Source organism: Petromyzon marinus, chromosome 60, assembly GCF_048934315.1.
Source record: "Petromyzon marinus isolate PM22_M1 ecotype Great Lakes invasive population chromosome 60, UKy_Petmar_22M1.pri1.0, whole genome shotgun sequence".
Classification (NCBI taxonomy): domain Eukaryota; kingdom Metazoa; phylum Chordata; class Hyperoartia; order Petromyzontiformes; family Petromyzontidae; genus Petromyzon; species Petromyzon marinus.
Genome location: NC_133726.1, coordinates 5073804 through 5091669, shown reverse-complemented (window position 1 = coordinate 5091669; position 17866 = coordinate 5073804). Strand labels below are relative to the sequence as shown.

The 17866-nt window shown below is 50.2% G+C and overlaps 2 long non-coding RNA genes across 2 annotated transcripts in view; one reads left to right on the top strand and one right to left on the bottom strand.

Annotated features, from left to right (window-relative positions):
- Positions 1–7089: 7089 nt before the first annotated feature.
- On the top strand, positions 7090–16320 carry LOC116955566 (uncharacterized). The gene is made up of 3 exons (XR_004404864.2): positions 7090–7522; positions 13904–14019; positions 15389–16320. It is a non-coding gene; the product is annotated as an uncharacterized LOC116955566 (long non-coding RNA).
- Positions 10582–17866, bottom strand: part of LOC116955564 (uncharacterized) — a 38354-nt gene continuing 31069 nt past the window's right edge. Inside the window, exons 3-4 of the long non-coding RNA XR_012930005.1 lie at positions 14457–14538; positions 10582–12968 (exon numbers count right to left, since the gene is read on the bottom strand). This is a non-coding gene — a long non-coding RNA (uncharacterized LOC116955564). The remainder of the gene's footprint in view (positions 12969–14456; positions 14539–17866) is intronic.

The window sequence follows — 17866 nt, the reverse complement described above, 5'->3', positions numbered from 1 at the left end:
TAGAGGTGGGGGTAGAGGGGGGAGGGGTAGAGGTGGTTCTAGAGGGGGGGGGGTGCAGAGAGAGGGTAGCCGGGGGGGTAGAGGGGGGGTAGAGGGGGAGTAGAGGGGGGAGTAGAGGGGGGGTAGAGGGGGGTAGAGGGGGGTAGAGGGGGAAGTAGAGGGGGGGTAGAGGGGGGGTAGAGAGGGGGAATTCCACCCTGCTCGAGCCCCCCCCCCCGCCGTGTCTGTGCACGGGAAATGAAAGCTGAAGCGACCGGGGCAGGTGCGAATTCGCAAGATTGATGCCACGGATATTTCAATTGCAGCCCACGTTTATTTTGGAACGCGAAGGCACTGCCGGCAGCAGCGTGGTTTAGACCATCTCGTTACCACTACTACCACACGTGTGTGTGTGTCTGTGTGTGTGTGTCTGTGTGTCTGTGTGTGTCTGTGTGTGTGTCTGTGTGTGTGTCTGTGTGTGTGTCTGTGTGAATCCGTGTGTGTCTGTGTGTGTCTGTGTGTGTGAATCTGTGTGTGTGTCTGTGTGTGTGTCTGTGTGTAGTCCGGCAAAACAACCCCCTACCTCCTCGCGGTGCCGGACGGGCAACTCTGTCGTGGACAGCGCTGTGGGGGGAGTTCCAATTTTGATTGGCTCCACCCCTCATGGCATATGTGTCCACCACAGGGGCTAAACGGGGGCTCTGGACGGGTGCGAGGGGCTGGTAACCCCTCCACCTTCAATTAATTACCACAAAACCACGAATTAAACTGAAATATGTAACAACTAAGCTTGTGCCGGAGGCCCCGGGGGGCCAGGCGTCTATGACGTCTCCTGGCCAAACCCCAATTGGCGGAGCCAGGAGATTGAATACCTACCCTCGGGGCTACTCCAGAAACAACGAAAAGCCACTACGGGTGGCCACGTGGAATGTTCGAACGCTCACTGCAGAGGAGAGGCTGCCACTCCTCTGTCGGGAGCTGGACCGGTACCGCCTGGATCTATGCGGCATTCAGGAGGTCCGGTGGACCGGCTCTGGCTCCTGCCACCATGAGGGGTGGACAGTCCTCTACTCGGGGCAGCAGACTGCCAAACAACAGGGTGTGGGTCTTCTTTTGAACAAAAGAATGAAGGGGGCGTGGGAGCGTGGCGGTGAGGTGTGGGAAGCTGTAAGCCCCAGGCTACTTTGGGCTCGCCTTCCCATCAACCGGAGGCGAGGAATGGTGGTCGTGGTTACTTATGCCCCCACCGAAGATGAACATCCGTGGAGGGATGCAGGCAAAGCCGATGAGTCAGATGCCTTCTATGACCTCCTGTCACAGGTGCTGGCTATAGTGACCCCTCGGGATAGAGTCATCATGTTGGGTGACTTCAATGCCCGAGTTGGTCATGATACTGGCACCTGGTCTGGAGTGATTGGAGGGCATGGGCCAGATCAGCTCAATAACAACGGTAGGAGGCTGCTAGATTTTTGTGCAGCCCATGGGCTTGTAATTACCAACACGCTGTTCCGGCATCGGCGCATCCACACAACATCATGGATGCATGCCGGGTCCAAGCAAGAACATCTGCTGGACTACATAGTGACGGACCAGCGAATGCGAGCCCATGTCCTTGACACCAGGACCTACCGTGGAGCTGATCTGCCCTCTGACCATCGACTAGTCATCTGTAAGATGCGCCTGCCATTCTTCCACTCCAGTGGTGGGTGTACACCCAGGACCCCATTCCAACCTAAAGTGGCCTGGTCTCAGTTATCTGATGAAAGTTGCAAGCGAGAATTTCATCATCGCTTGCGGCTGGGATTGGCATCGTCCCCAACTCCTCCTGATGTCGAGGGTAAATGGGCGAGGTTTAGGACTGTGACTCATGCAGCTGCAATGGCTGCATAGGGTACGCGGTCCAGACCTCCCCAGACACCCTGGATGACAGAGGAGTTTTGATTTAAAGCTTTCGTGACTGCAGTAATTCATATTCTTAGTTTTTTCGGTAAAGTCACGTTGAAGAGAAACAACAAAATAACAAAATATTGTTTTATATATATTTTGTTATTTTGTTGTTTCTCTTCAACGTGACTTTACCGAAAAAACTAAGAATATGACAGAGGAGTTGTTCAGGATGGTTGAGAAAAAGCGACAGGCCCACTGTCATCGGCTACAGAATCCCACGTCAGAGAATGAGGAGGCTTACCGCAGCCTTCGCTCGGAGGTTCGGAGAGCCGTGAGGCGCTGCAAGGATGGGTGGTGGTCGCGGGTTGCTGAGGAGATGGAGTCTGCCTCAGTGGCCCGTGATCACAAATCTCTATTTAACTCCATCAAAAAAGTAACCTGCAGCGCCACACCTATTACCATCATTAGGGGAAAAAACGGTGATCCAATTTCCGACCCCCAGGAACAGGTTCGCAGATTTGCTGAGCATTTCTGTGAGGTCCTGGGGGAGGGAAAATCCCTCAGCCAGGAAAACATCGTGGCACAAAGTGAGGATGACCCTGCTGAGGCTGCGGTGCCTCAAATATTGGATGAAGTCACCCCCTGTGAGTGGCTGGCTGAGGTGCCATCTGCTGAGGAAGTATTGAAGGCGATCCGGAGTCTGAGACCAGGAAAGGCAGCGGGCAGAGATGATCTCCCAAGCGAAATGCTGAGGGAGGGTGGCGTTTGTGCACAGACTGCCCTATATGACATCATAACAACAGTCTGGACCACTGGACGGGTTCCGCAGGATTGGAAGGATGCCCTGGTGGTCCCCCTTTTTAAGAAGGGGGACCGCACAGACTATAACAACTACAGGGGCATCTCACTCCTCAGTGTGCCGGGAAAGGTCCTGGCAAGGATTATTCAGCATCGCCTTGCCAGGCACGCTGAGGAGAGGCTTGCGGAGCCCCAATGCGGTTTCAGGAAAGGGCGGTCCTGCACAGATGCCATATTTTCTGTCCATCTGCTACAGCAGAGGTGTAGGGAATTCCAACAAGACCTACATCTCTGCTTTATTGACCTGGTCAAGGCCTATGATACCATCAGTAGGCCTGGGCTCTGGGTCGTTCTTCGTGCTTTTGGAGTACCTGACCCTCTGCTCACGATCATTAAGGACCTTCATGATGGTGAGCGGGCCCGGGTAAAACTACGTGGCCGGGAGTCAGAGCCATTCCCTGTACACCTTGGGGTGCGACAGGGATGTCCTCTGGCTCCCACATTATTTAACATCTATTTTGACCACGTGGTTCGTGAAGCCTTCAATAGCTGTACCGGGGGAATCTCCATATGGTACAGATATAATGGGAGGCTAATCGATGCCCGGGTGCGGTCAAGGGATGGCTCCCTATTGCTCAACCACGTTATGTATGCTGATGACTTGGTAATAGCTGCTCAGTCAGAGGAGGAGTTGGAGACGCTGCTGCTGAGACTGGAGCGTGCCACTAAGAGGTGGGGCCTTACCATCAGCCCCACCAAAACTAAGCACCTGCCTGGGTATTTTGTACCATCGGACACTCCACCCCCACAACTCCCAATCGGTGATGGGGCAGTTGTGGAGAGAGTGGAGAGTTTCCCATACCTGGGCAGTGTGCTTATGACTGGCTCCAGTTTAACAGCAGAGGTCTCACTCCGAATCAGTCGAGCGGCAATATCTTTTCATCGGTTGCGTAACGCTGTGTGGAAGCTACCTGGTCTATCGTTCCGCACTAAGCTTCAGGTCTTCTCGGCCACGGTCATTCCCTCCCTTCTCTACGCTTGCGAAACGTGGACCCCCCTAATGGAACATCTTCGCCGGTTAGAAACATTTAGGCTGACCTGCCTACGATCCATCCTGGGTTTAACCAGACTGGATTGTGTGAGGAGCTCACAAATCCTTGAAAGATCTGCGCAGGGTCCCATCGGTGAGCTCCTCCGGCAGGCAAGGCTGCGATGGCTGGGTCATGTAGCCCGCATGCCCAGCCACCGCATGCCGAAACAGCTTTTGTTTGGCCGGATTGAGGGGGCTAAGCGGGCGCGGCACGGGCTAGAGAAGAGATGGAGTGATGTGGTACAGGAGGACGTGGAGCTGAGTGGACTTGCCGATGACTGGTACCAGCGGTGTCAAGATCGGCCTCTGTGGAGGAGGCTCGTGAAGGATGCTACTGGGCAGTTGGAGGCAGTCGCCCTCCAACAACAACGGAGGGCGGAGGAGCGACGCTCACAACAGCGAGCGGAGCGCCGGGTGGCTAAAGCACAGCAGGTTGGCACAGTAGGGGGCACAGGTGGTGCATCAGCCAGTCATCTCAGTCAGTCGACCCGTGGCACCTGGGTCTGCCCCGTGACCTCCTGCCAGCGGGCGTTCGACACTTCACGTGGCCTCAGGGTGCACATAGCCTGGCACAAGCGTCGTGGTGACGTCACCGCCACTTAGTGGCGAATGGCGGTTGTTGTTGTTGTCTGTGTGTGTGTCTGTGTGTGTGTCTGTGTGAATCTGTGTGTGTGTCTGTGTGAGACTGTGTGTGTCAATCTGTTTGTGTGTCTGTGTGTGAATATGTGTGTCTGTGTGAATCTGTGTGTGTCTGTGTGTGTGTCTCTGTGTGAATCTGTGTTTGTGTCTGTGTGTGTGTCTGTGTGTGTGTGAATCTGTGTGTGTCTGTGTGGATCTGTGTGTCTGTGTGTGTGTGTCTGTGTGTCTGTGTGTGTGAATCTATATGTGTGTGTCTGTGTGAATCTGTGTATGTCTGTGTGTGTGTGTCTGTGTGAATCTGTGTGTGTGTCTCTGTGTGTGTGTGTCTGTGTGAATTTGTGTGTGTGTCTGTGTGTGTGTCTGTGTCTGTGTCAGGCTGTGTGTGTCTGTGTGTGTGTGTCTGTGTGTGTCTGTGTGTGTGTGTCTGTGTGTCTGTGTGTGTGTCTGTGTGTGTCAATCTGTTTGTGTGTCTGTGTGTGAATCTGTCTGTGTGTGTGAATCTGTGTGTGTGTCTGTGTGTGAGTCTGTATGTGTGTCTGTGTGAGTCTGTATGTGTGTCTGTGTGAATCTGTGTGTGTGAATCTGTGTGTGTGTCTGTATGTGAATCTTATGTCTGTGTGTGAATCTGTGTGTGTGTCTGTGTGCATCTGTGTGTCTGTGTGTCTGTGTGTGTGAATCTGTGTGTGTGTCTGTGTGTGAATATTGTGTCTGTGTGTGTCTGTGTCTGAATCTGTGTGTGTGTGTGTCTGTGTGTGTGAATCTGTGAGTGTGTCTGTGTGTGAATATTGTGTCTGTGTGTGTCTGTGTCTGAATCTGTGTGTGTGTGTGTGTGAATCTGTGTGTCTGTGTGTGTGTCTGTGTGTGTGTCTGTGTGTGTCTGTGAATGTGAATCTGTGTGTTTGTGTGTGTGAATCTGTGTGTCTGTGTGTGAATCTGTGTGTCTGTGTGAATCTGTGTGTCTGTGTGTGTCTCTGTGAATCTGTCTGTGTGTGTTAATCTGTGTTTTGTCTGTGTGTGTGAATCTGTGTGTCTGTGTGTGTGTGTGCCTGCGCGTGTGTTGTGTGTGTGTGAATCTGTGTGTGTCTGTGTGTGTGAATCTATGTGTCTGTGTGTGAATCTGTGTGTCTGTGTGAATCTGTGTGTCTGTGTGTGTCTCTGTCAATCTGTGTCTGTGTGTGTTAATCTGTGTTTTGTCTGTGTGTGTGAATCTGTGTGTGTCTGTGTGTGTGTGCGATTCAGCCTCAAATGAGTACCTAGTGTGGTGTCTAAACATCGCCACTGGTGAGACAAAGGCGGCCGGGTGTGGTGCTGGCCACCCACCCCCTCGTGTGCCGTGCCGGCCTTCGTAAGTGCTACTCGCTAACAGAACTTGCCCCGAAAGTACGTTAAGGCTACACGGGGGATCTTTGTCTTTGTATTTTGAGGCTGCAGGTTGGAAGCGTGGGGGGGATTTGTCTGCTTTGGCGGCTCAAGGTTTCAAATAAAATAAAAATGCTGATTTATTAAAATTACTTCATACTTATTATTCTTCTGAAATACATTCTTGAAATATTTCAACAACTCACTTGTGGAAAGAAAATACCTACTGTATTTTAAACGAATGTGAAAATGCCCCCCAAAAAACACCCTCAAGCATTTAAACACGTTTTCGTCTTCGTCTTCTTCTTCTTCTTCTTCAAATATGTAATTTAATAGCACGGGGAAAAAATGTACGGTAGGAAACGAGATAATTAACGATCAGTGCATATTTGTAATAAAACGTATTCCACAGCAGTTTCCCCTCTGATGTTACTCAATGAAACGGCAACTGCAGGGCTGCGCCTTCATCTGTCATTGCCACGGGATCCTGCTGCGAGGGCAAGCCTCGCAGAACGCGGTGGCTGGAGGGGGGTTACGTTCCTGGAAAATACCGTGGTGGGCAAAAGCCGCGTCCTGGGTCTGAAAGGTTCAGCTCTCTGTTGAACAAACTCTATACAACAACAAGAACAACTCCCTCTCTAGTCACTAAAGGATGCCGGGTCGCTCTGCATCTCTTGTGTACAACCCTTTGGTTAGGGGCCGTCCATAAATGACGTCAGGCACCTGGGGGGGGGTGGGAGTTTGAGAAATGTGACGTCACATCAAAATGCCCAACTTTAAGTAAATATAGAATTGTTATAACAACACTCCTACAACATCAGAGTGCAGCGCCACATTAAATACGCACTACAATGACGATCGTTTAAAGCGATTTGAAGCATGTTTTATTTTTAAAATGGAAATATGGTTTGGAGGGGGGGGCAGAGCTTTGTGACGTCATATTTGAGGGGGGGGTCTGACTTTTTGTGAGGCCGTGTGACGAGGGGGGGAGGGGGTCAAAAATCGTCCAAAATCGCGTGACGTCATTTATGGACGGCCCCTTTGCGATTTTACTCCTTCGCGCCTCCAGCCCCACGCTCGCCCCTAACTCTGAATTCCTAACGCTACGCTCGCCCCTAACTCTGAATTCCCTGCCCATTTTCCACCCCAAACTCTGAATTCCCAACCACACTCTCGCCCCTAACTCTGAATTCCCAACCCCATGCTCGCCCCTAACTCTGAATTCCCAACCCCATGCTCGCCCCTAACTCTGAATTCCCCGCCCATTTTCCGCCCCTAACTCTGAATTCCCAACACCACGCTCGCCCCAAACTCTGAATTCCCAACCCCACGCTCGCCCCTAACTCTGAATTCCCAACCCCACGCTCGCCCTAAACTCTGAATTCCCAACCCCACGCTCGCCCCTAACTCTGAATTCCCAACCCCACGCTCGCCCAGGCCCACGCTCGCCCAGGCCCAGGCTCGCCCCGTAACGTTGACGATCCGCCCTCTAATGCCTCCGCGGGGGGGGGGGGTGCTGACGTCCTCGACGAGCTGGCCGGCGAAACGTTCGCGACGTCCGCGTCGGGCGCGTCGGCACCATCGCGCAAAAGGGGCGCGCGGGTCCCAAGCCCTCGTCGTTCTCACCGCCCGATTCATTCACACGTCGCCCACGGGCGCGGCACTCTGGCCTGCGCGACACACAGTTGAGTGTCCGTGCGTCTGACGGGGTGACGATGAATCTTGGCAGCGTCGGACCGCGCGTGAAGCCGAGACGTCACCCGCCGGCCCGTGAGTCCATTGGCCCAAAGCACGCGTTCGATAAGAGCCGCGTTGGGCAAGGTTTTCCTCCATTTCGGGTCTTAATTGATTGTCCACGCTTACGGTGGCTTTCAGACAGCGCACATTAAATTTTTTCGTCTCCCCCGTCCTCTTTTCAGAACATAGATGGACTCGTCCTTCTAAATAAAACTGGCAAAATCGCTGCGCGTGGCGCTGACGTTTTTTAAATAAATAATCAAAGACACGGTTTTAAAATAAATAAATTAATGCGAACCGACACACCTGATGACGACCGTTTGTGTTATGGTCGAAACGCCGTGATAATTTTTTATTGTTTTATATATATTTTATTATTTTATTGTTTCCCTTCAACGTGACTTTACCGAAAGAGCTAAGAATATGAATATAAAAAAGAGAGAACAGTTTTGCTGAGCGGCTTACTGCCTGGATTCCTGTCTGCCCGGCTGTCGCGCAAGTTGCACGTTGCGCGCCGGTGACGTCACACGCATCGCGCGGCGTTGAGGCGGGTTCGTGCGTCACTGTGACGTCACAAGGCCAGTCCCGCCCCCGGCCCCGCCCCCCAAAGTCCCAGCAACGGCCGTTGTGTGCCACGCTGATTCGCTGGGATGCGTCATCGTCATCCCATCAGCACGGTTGGCTACGTACGATGCGATAGAAGTTGAACATACGTTCCAATTATTTTATTATTTTATTTTATTATTTTATTTATTTTGGTATAGCCCTGTGAGCCATTCGGCTCTTGAATCGGGTGCAACCGCAACAAACATTCCGCGGGAGACTTTTTTTGGTCAACCCGCTGCTGGATGAAGGCCTCCCCGCAACACCGCGTGGGTCATTGGGGGTTGCTTGACCCTATTTCACCACTTCGGGCGATTGTGGATTGCTAAGGGAGGTAGGAGGTGGGGGGGTGGGAGAGACACGGCCACCAGGACCGGTTCAGATTATTATCAATTGCTGCCACTGCCACTGATGTTAGCCGTGACCGGGAAAATGGAACGTGGTTCATGGAGCAGCGCGCTAACCGCTGCGCCACCCCTCGTCCCCTGGGGCTATTGACTTTCCCCCTGTGAGCTCTTCAAAATGTGCTGGTTAATTATTGCCTTCGTAATCGCTGGGAATGTAACAGGTGATGTATTGTGGTGGCACTTGGCAAAGTTTGAACTCCACTGGTCAGAGATGGGTGCGGGTAGGCAGCTGGTGTCCGATTTTGTAGGTCATGCACAGGCAGTCCAGAGAGCGTGGAGAGGAGTCAGATGAGAGGGGAGAGGTAGGAGAGTGGGTGGAGGGGAGTGGAGTGGGATGAGAGGGGAGAGGTAGGAGAGTGCGTGGAGGGGAGTGAGATGAGAGGGGAGAGGTAGGAGAGTGCGTGGAGGGGAGTGGAGTGAGATGAGAGGGTAGAGGTAGGAGAGTGAGAGGGGAGTGGAGTGAGATTGAAGGGGAGAGGTAGGAGAGTGAGTGGAGTGGAGTGAGATGAGAGGGGAGAGGTAGGGGAGTGTGTGGAGGGGAGTGGGGTGAGATGAGAGGGGAGAGGTAGGGGAGTGTGTGGAGGGGAGTGGAGTGAGATGAGAGGGGAGTGGTAGGAGAGTGTGTGGAGGGGAGGGGAGTGAGATGAGAGGGGAGAGGTAGGAGAGAGCGTGGAAGGGAGTAAAGTGAGATGAGAGGGGAGAGGTAGGAGAGAGCGTGGAGGGGAGTAGAGTGAGATGAGAGGGGAGAGGTAGGAGAGAGCGTGGAGGGGAGTAGAGTGAGATGAGAGGGGAGAGGTAGGAGAGAGCGTGGAGGGGAGTGGAGTGAGATTAGAGGGGAGAGTGGGTGGAGGGGAGTGGAGTGAGATGAGAGGGGAGAGGCAGGAGAGTGGTGGAGGGGAGTGGAGTGAGATGAGAAGGAGAGGTAGGGGAGTGGGTGGAGGGGAGTGGAGTGAGATGAGAGGGAGAGGTAGGGGAGTGGGTGGAGGGGAGTGGAGTGAAATGAGAGGGCAGAGCTGACTTTGACACGTTTGTCTCTGTGAGACAACGTTTGACCTTCCACCTCTGATCCTTATGGTAACCCTGCCAAGTCTGTGGTTAATTCCTCAGCACCTCGCCGTGCTTCGTCGTTGACCCCGGCCACCCCGGGGTGCTGGGCAGAGCACGTGACTCGTGATTGGAGAGGTCACGAGTTCAAATCCTGGTTGGAAGTTTTGCGTCGGCCAACCATAACACGATTTTTGTTCCTGGGTAGTAAATGTTATTTTCTAATTGCTTATGCCTCGAAAGTACAGAAAGTGGCTATTATTATTATTCCCCACAAACTTTGTTTTTGTGACCAGGACTTTACGTTAAGGAATGACACACAAATGCACACCGCGTTTTCTCATTGACAATAGCTACATTTCTAAATATCAATGTCCTGGTCACAAAAGCAAAGTTTCTTGGGAGTAATAGCCATTTTCTGTAATTTTGAGGCATAAGCAATTAGACAATAACACTTACTACCCAGGAACAAAAAATCGTGTTACATAGTGCAATAATCAACGAATGTCATTTCAGATTTGGGCCACGTGTTAGCCAGGCTCACAATTCCCACGTTTTTTTTTTTGGTAACACAGTGTTATCATTCATCAGCTGCCGCTGTTGCAAATACTTTGGTGATGCTGCTGCTGCGTTGGCGGCAGTGCAGAAACCCAGCTTAACAACAACAACAACGACAGCGACAAGACTCAACACGTCCGTCAATAACGTTGTGGACTCATAATGGCTGACGTTTCGTGCGATGGCCCTTCTTCAGTGCCCATGAATAGAGAGGCCAGCCAGAGTGTACAACGAGAGACCCTTGCTTTGTTTACACCGTGAGACCTCACCAACGTTACCTTTTTAAAGTGTTTCCTGATTAACACTTTGTTTCATATTCTTGGTTCTTTCGGTAAAGTCACGTTGAAGGGAAACAATAAAATAATAAAATATATCGTTATATATATTTTATTATTTTATTGTTACCGAAAGAACCAAGAATATGAATAAAATAATAAAATAAATTGCTATATATTTTTATTATTTTATTATTTCCCTTCAACGTGACTTTACCGAAAGAACCAAGAATATGAATCACTGCAAGTCACGAAAGTTTTTAAATCAAACACTTTGTTTAAACAGCCACGTGAAATGTGTTACCTCGTCGTGGCTGTTGAGTAAGAAGACAACAACAACAACAACAACACCCCCCCCCCCCCCTATGTGAAGACAAAGGCGGCCGGGCGTGGTGCTGGCCACCCACCCGTCCTCGTGTGCCCAAAACCCACTGTGACAGGTTTCTCGCCGAACAGCAGCAGAGCCATCGGGCGTCACCGCTTTGCCGGTTGGCACTCGGGCGAAACAACGCGTGGGACGATCCAGGAGGGTGTGGCGGTCGCGGACTCGAGGAATTCATCCCGTGTTGTGCTCGTATCTAAAGAGAATCGCCACCGCAGATGGACCAGGATGTGTCGACTGATCACCGCGATGCAACGTGTGGTCAGGGTCGCGACACGAACTACGCGTTCGACCACCGTTGAGTCGCGACACAGCCAACAGCAGGTCGCGACGAGGCTCGAACAATTGCAACTCGCTACTCTACGGGACGTCTGGCAAGCAAAAACTAAAAAAAAAAATCCCGTGACCAAGCTGCAGCGTCGACGACATTGTCTTGGCACGCGTCGTGACGGGCACCGCGACACAGCGTGGTGCGACACGGCGTGGTGCGACACGGCGTGATGCGACACGGCGTGGTGCGACACGGCGTGATGCGACACAGCGTGATGCGACACAGCGTGATGCGACACAGCGTGATGCGACACAGCGTGGTCCGAACGGAGACGTCGCCACGAGGTCGCGCTCGTTACTCGCAATGTGCTCGCGCCACGCGTGCACCACGACGCCTCGCCGGACTCGTCAAGGAGCGATGAACCATCTTCATCACGCAAACTCCGCTCATCCTCAGCAGCAGCAGCAGCAGTTGCCGCGGCTTTCGGCTCGGCCATCGAACGAAGAGGGCGGTCACCGCATCGTCATCGCGCGGCGCTTTCCGATGCGCTCCTGCGGCCGTCTGGAACGCTCTTCCTTCATAAATTAGGAAGCTACTGGCGCTGTGCACTTTCAAATCATCGTCATCATCATCATCATCATCATTTAATTTCCTTAGAACTGCTGCTTGCTTTTAGTTTGCTGTCCTTCCTGTGTACCTCCGATCAGCACGGTTGGCTACGTACGGTGCAAAAGAAGTTCAACGTACATATTGATTACTACGGCTATATACATCGCCGGATCACGAGAGGTGGCGACAACTTGTGGAGCGCTGCATCCAGCAGTCGATCGACCCTGGCCGACGATTATGATTGATGATGATGATGATCATGATGATCACGATGGTGGTTTGAGAACCTAGTTTGATCACCGGTAACGGCTGCGACCCCCGGATTCGAACTCAGGTTTCGAATCCGTGGTGGGGCTCAGTGACTCGGACAGACGCTCGATCCACCCGTGACCTTTCTCCTCGAGCCTTCAACGTTCGGAGACGCGGAAGTTCTCCCTCGGGGAACCCCCTTACGGTCGTATGATGGTGATGACGAACCACCTGCCCACTGAGATCATCAGAGCCCCCGCCGAGTCCATCTTCCCACCGCCGAAATCTCAATGAACAGCTCGTCTGATCAAAATGTTCCTGCGATCTGGCTGGAATTCCCCACAATCCCAAAGCACTCTCCCACCTTGCATATTCCGTCACTTGAATGTCCTCTGTGCTGCTCCTATGTTTCGTACATACGCCATTGTTTTACTGTGTAGGAACCTCCTGGTTACTACACCACCAGCCCACAGGGGATTATTGTGTCCGTCCGTCCGTCGTGCATCCAAAGATGGGAGGGGTGGGGCTGGGTGGGGAGGGGCTGGTCACCCCGTGGTGCCCTTATAAAACTCAACGTTTAACCTACTCACGCCGGCTTGTGCCCGCCCTCACAGTCGGGCATATTTATGGAATACACCACGTGGTGCCGCCGTTGACCCTGGCCATTGACCGAGCAACCCAACGTTCCTACTACCAGCTCCCTCCTCAGGAATGTATTTTACGTAGTAGTTTTTATTGGTGTCAGTATGTGTAATCTTGATTTGAAGCTTTCGTGGCTGCAGGAATCCATAGTCGTTGGTTCTTTCGGTAAAGTCCACGTAGGTTCGGGTAGATGTTATTTTTGGTTTCATTTTATTTTTCTACCTACGTGAATTTTACTTAAAGAACCAAAGAGAATAGTTTTGTGTAATATCGCTTGTCATTTTTTTTTGCTTCCTGTCCAGTGCTTTGAGCGTGGGAAAAGCGCTCTGTAAATAAAAAAGCTAATTTTTTTTTGGGTAAACATTAATACAACCTGACGCGCCTTCCGGCAAGGGCAGTGGTCCCCCACTGGACGCTGTTGGTCTCTGGTGTGACACCTCTAAAAAAAGGGGGGGGGGGGGAGGGTTTACATAAAGCGAAACATTAAAAAAAAACGAAATGATGAACGGAGCAAAGTGCCGACTACACCGAGCATCTTCTCGTTTCCTCTGATCGTAAAACAAAAAGAGAGAGACGAGGCCAGGTCGGGGAGGCTGGGATTCTGGTGGAGGCCAAATGCGTCGCGTTATAGTCACACTGCGTAACGCAAACTTTATTTTAGTTGTGTTCCTGGGTAGTAAGTGTTATTTCCTAATTGCTCATGCCTCAAAGGGTACAGGAAGTGGCTATTATTCTCCCACAAACTTTGCTCTCGTGACCAGGACAGTGATATTTTGAGATGTAGCCATTGTCAATGAGAGCACGCGGTGTGCGTTTGTGTCTTTCGTTCACCTAAAGTCCTGGTCACAAAAGCAAAGTTTGTGGGGAGTAATAATAATAATAGCCACTTCTCTGTTTCTTTTGAGGCTTAAGCAATTAAAAATTAACACTTAGTACCCAGGAAGACAAATCGTGTTGCATAGTGAATGATCAAAGCACGCGTGTTTGCATGTTTTACCACACGCACGATGTGTGGTCAATGTAGGCTTGGTTGACGTCTTGAACTGACAATAGCTGTGTGTGTGTGCCTATTCGGTGTTTGAACATCCTAACACATCCTGTACACTTCCCGCAAAGGGTAAAGCCTATTCATTTTTTATGTCAGAAGGGGAATTCTGTTCAAGATGGGTTTTCTTTCCTTCTTCAAATCCCACAGATTCTTCATTATAGCAGCAGCAGCAGCATGCGCTTGTGTTATCCATGTGTTGTGTGTCAAACTCACCCCTTCCCACTCTCTCTCTCTGGCAGTCGAAAGTTGTTTGTAATTAAAACGAGAGAGAGAGAGTGAGTGAGTGAAGTCGCCGCTAATGATCTCCGTCTTTACACCCATTTAAGGAAAAGGATCGCTTCTGCTCAGCAGGCGAAGTTCGTGGTCATCGCTAAAGCTCCGTGCGTTCGTCAAAGCTCCGTCTCTCTCTCTCTCTCGCTCTCAAACCCTCAAAAGCCTCGAGGTACCATGGTGATGATAATGATTGTTGTTGTTATATTGTCATCATATTAGCCCAGTCCCCGACGGATCCCCAGCAAACGTGCTAACGTTGGGCCAACGTTGGAATGTGGTTGGAACGTTGAGCCAACGTTAGCCCCAACGTTTGTATGTGGTTTGGAACGTTGAGCCAACGTTAGCCCCAACGTTGGTATGTGGTTTGGAACGTTGGGCCAACGTTAGCCCAGCATTAGCCCAACGTTAGCCCAACATTGGCCCAACTTTATCCCAACCTTAGCCCAACGTTGGTATGTGGTTTGGAACGTTGGCCCAACGTTAGCCCAACGTTGGTCCAATATTGGCCCAGCGATTCCACGTTAACTGGGTCAACGGCTGAGCGAGCGTCTGGCGGGTTCAAATCCTGGTTGCGGGTCGGGGGTTGTCTCAGCCCATCATCCTCACCTCCGGGGGGTCGATAAAGTGTGGTACCACTTTGCGGTGAAGCCATCGGGGAGTTTCCAGCAACCGCTCTGTCTCTGTAGGGCTGTGGGCAGGAGATGAGCACCACTGCCTTTGTGCTCATGCGAGTAGGAAATTACTGCCACTTATATATATTTGAATACGATTACAGTACTACAACATTTACAAAAAAATTATATATATCGTCGCTACTATTATTATTATTATCCTTAATTAAGTTGCAAACTTCAAACAGTTTCCATTCGACGCGGGAAACGATCTGCCAGTTTGGCATCATTTAACGTCGCAAGTAACACAAAGACAAACACACAAACAATATAGAAAATAATAAAAAAACTCAACTTGATTTTTGAGCTTTCGTAGCTGCAGGAATTACGCTTTGGTTCTTTGGGTAAAGTCTCGTAGAAAAAAATAATAATACATTAAATAATAGAATACGACGTTTCGATTGCAACACAAGCCATCACCTTCTTTGGTTCTTTCGGTAAAGTCACTTAGAATGAGAATAAAATAATAAAATAAAACAATAAAATTCTCACGACGTTCACCAATCACCATCAGTGGATGATTGTGTTGCAATCGGAACGCCGTGTTCTATTGTTTAATGTATTTTTATTTTATTTCTACGTGACTTTTACCGAAAGAACGCAACTAAAAATACGTTGAAGCCGGGAGTGAAAACACTGTCGGTGTGATATTAGGAGCTAGGCGAAGCCTGCGCTGACGCCATCGTCAAATAAACTGCACGTGTTGTCCTGAACCTACTGGAAATCCATGTGTGTGGAACAGATATCAAGTTACAACTTCCCTTCTCGTCTGCTTTCAAGCCACCGCGCCAGATTATTGTTACTACTACTGCTACATATATTATTACTATTACATATAGTAATTCTCTTTTTTTTTTCACTTTACAGGATGGATGTTCGATTCCCGTTACAGCTGTTGAGTGATTCGTGCCAAGCGCTCAGCAGTGGGTGACCACTCAGTTAAAAACAATTACCAAGCCCTCTTCATTTCCCATGGAGACAACCGAGCCGTGCTGATGCCGTGCCGTGCCGTGCCATCTCATTGCTCCATCTCCAAAGTGTCCGTTCTCCCCGGGAGCGTTCTATCCTTGGGCTGCCAATTCCATTTCTGGTCTCGTCCACCGGCCACTATGATCATCATTACCACCATCATCATCATCACTATCATCATCACCATCATCATCACCACCACCATCATCATAATCATTACCACCATCATCATCACCATCATCATCACCACCATCATCATCATTATCACCACCAACATCATAACCATCATCATTATAACCACCATCATCACCATCATCATCACCATCATCATTATAACCACCATCATCATTATCATCATCATCATTATAACCATCATCATTATCACCACCAACATCATAATCACCACCACAACAATCATGATGATCATCATCATCCCTTCTCGAAGCAACGAACAGTGCCGGATGAAGTGAGTGCGGGGCCTGTAGCATTTGTTATAAAGGGGCCCTAAATAAATGAATAAAACCATGAATATTAAAGCACATAAATGTTTAACTTGCACAGTAAAGTAATTGTGTTTTTTCATTCGCTATACAGCCAGATAATACGACAAATCGCTAACCTTAAACACCCAGTCGTTCATAAAAGTTGAAAGCGGTATAGTACTATAGTAATAGAGCGAGTGCAGAATCACTGAACCGGAATTCACGGCTTGGAAGCATTTAGCGCGGGGCCCTTGAAAGTGCGGGGCCTGTAGCTACTACATATGTAGCTACTACATATGTAGTAGCTACATGTGTAGTAGCTACTACACATGTAGTTACTACATGTGTAGTAGCTACTACATGTGTAGTAGCTACTACTCGTGTAGCTACTGCACGTGTAGCTACTACATGTGTAAAATCACACATGTAGCTGCTGCACGTGTGTAGTAGCTACATGTGTAGTAGCTACATGCGTAGTAGCTACATGTGTAGTAGCTACATGTGTAGTAGCTACACGTGAGTAGCTACTGCAGTAGCTACTACATATGAGTACTCACACTGTAAATATTGTGGATCCACTCTTCAACACACCGGTGGGCTAAACTAGTAAACTATTTGTCTTTTGTCAATGTGACACTTTTTTGCCGATTGGCCGTGTCGGGTGGTGGAGGGTTACGACACATTTATTAATAACGCGTTCTAACCAAAAACCTTTATTATGAATAATATTGGTCGCGAAAGCCTACGTGTTAAACAGAGTGACCTATTACTTTCAAACATTTGGAAAATCGAGGGACGTTTACAATTAGTGGTTTTTGGTTTCACATCTTAGAAGAGAAGCGGGGGAGACGCGCGTTTTTAATTCGCCTTAGTTTGAATGTAAAACCGAACGCTAAGTGGTACCAAATGGACCCTGGCACGTGACTGTGGTTATTAATCCACACGACGTGCCATCTGCCTTCTACTGCAAGCTATCTACACCCCATCCATCCCTACACACCAACCATCCCTACACCCCATCCATACCTACACCCCAACCATACCTACACCCCAACCATCCCTACACCCCATCTATCCCTACACACCAACCATCCCTACACCTCAACCATACCTACACCCCATCCATCCCTACACACCATCCATACCTACACCCCATCCATACCTACACCACGACCATACCTACACCCCGACCATACCAACACCCCAACCATACCTACACCCCAACCATACCTACAACCCAACCATACCTACACCCCATCCATGCCTTCACCCCAATCATACCTACACCCCATCCATCCTTACACACCATCCAGATCTATACCCCAACCATACCTACACCCCAACCATACCTACACCCCAACCATACCTACACCACGACCATACCTACACCACAACCATACCTACACCCCAACCACACCTACACCCCAACCATACCTACACTCCAACCACACCTACACCCCAACCACACCTACACCACAACCATACCAACACCACAACCATACCTACACCCCATCCATCCCTACACGCCAACCATACCTACACCCCAACCATACCTACACCCCAACCACACCTACACCACAACCATACCTACACCCCATCCATCCCTACACGCCAACCATACCAACACCCCAACCATACCTACACACCAACCATACCTACACCCCAACCACACCTACACCCCAACTATCCCTACACCACAACCATACCTACACCCCAACCATACCTACACCCCATCCATCCTTACACACCAACCATACCTACACCCCATCCATACCTACACCCCAACCATACCAACACCCCAACCATACCTACACCCCATCCATCCCTACACACCAATCCATACCTACACACCAACCATACCAACACCCCAACCATACCTACACCCCATCCATAC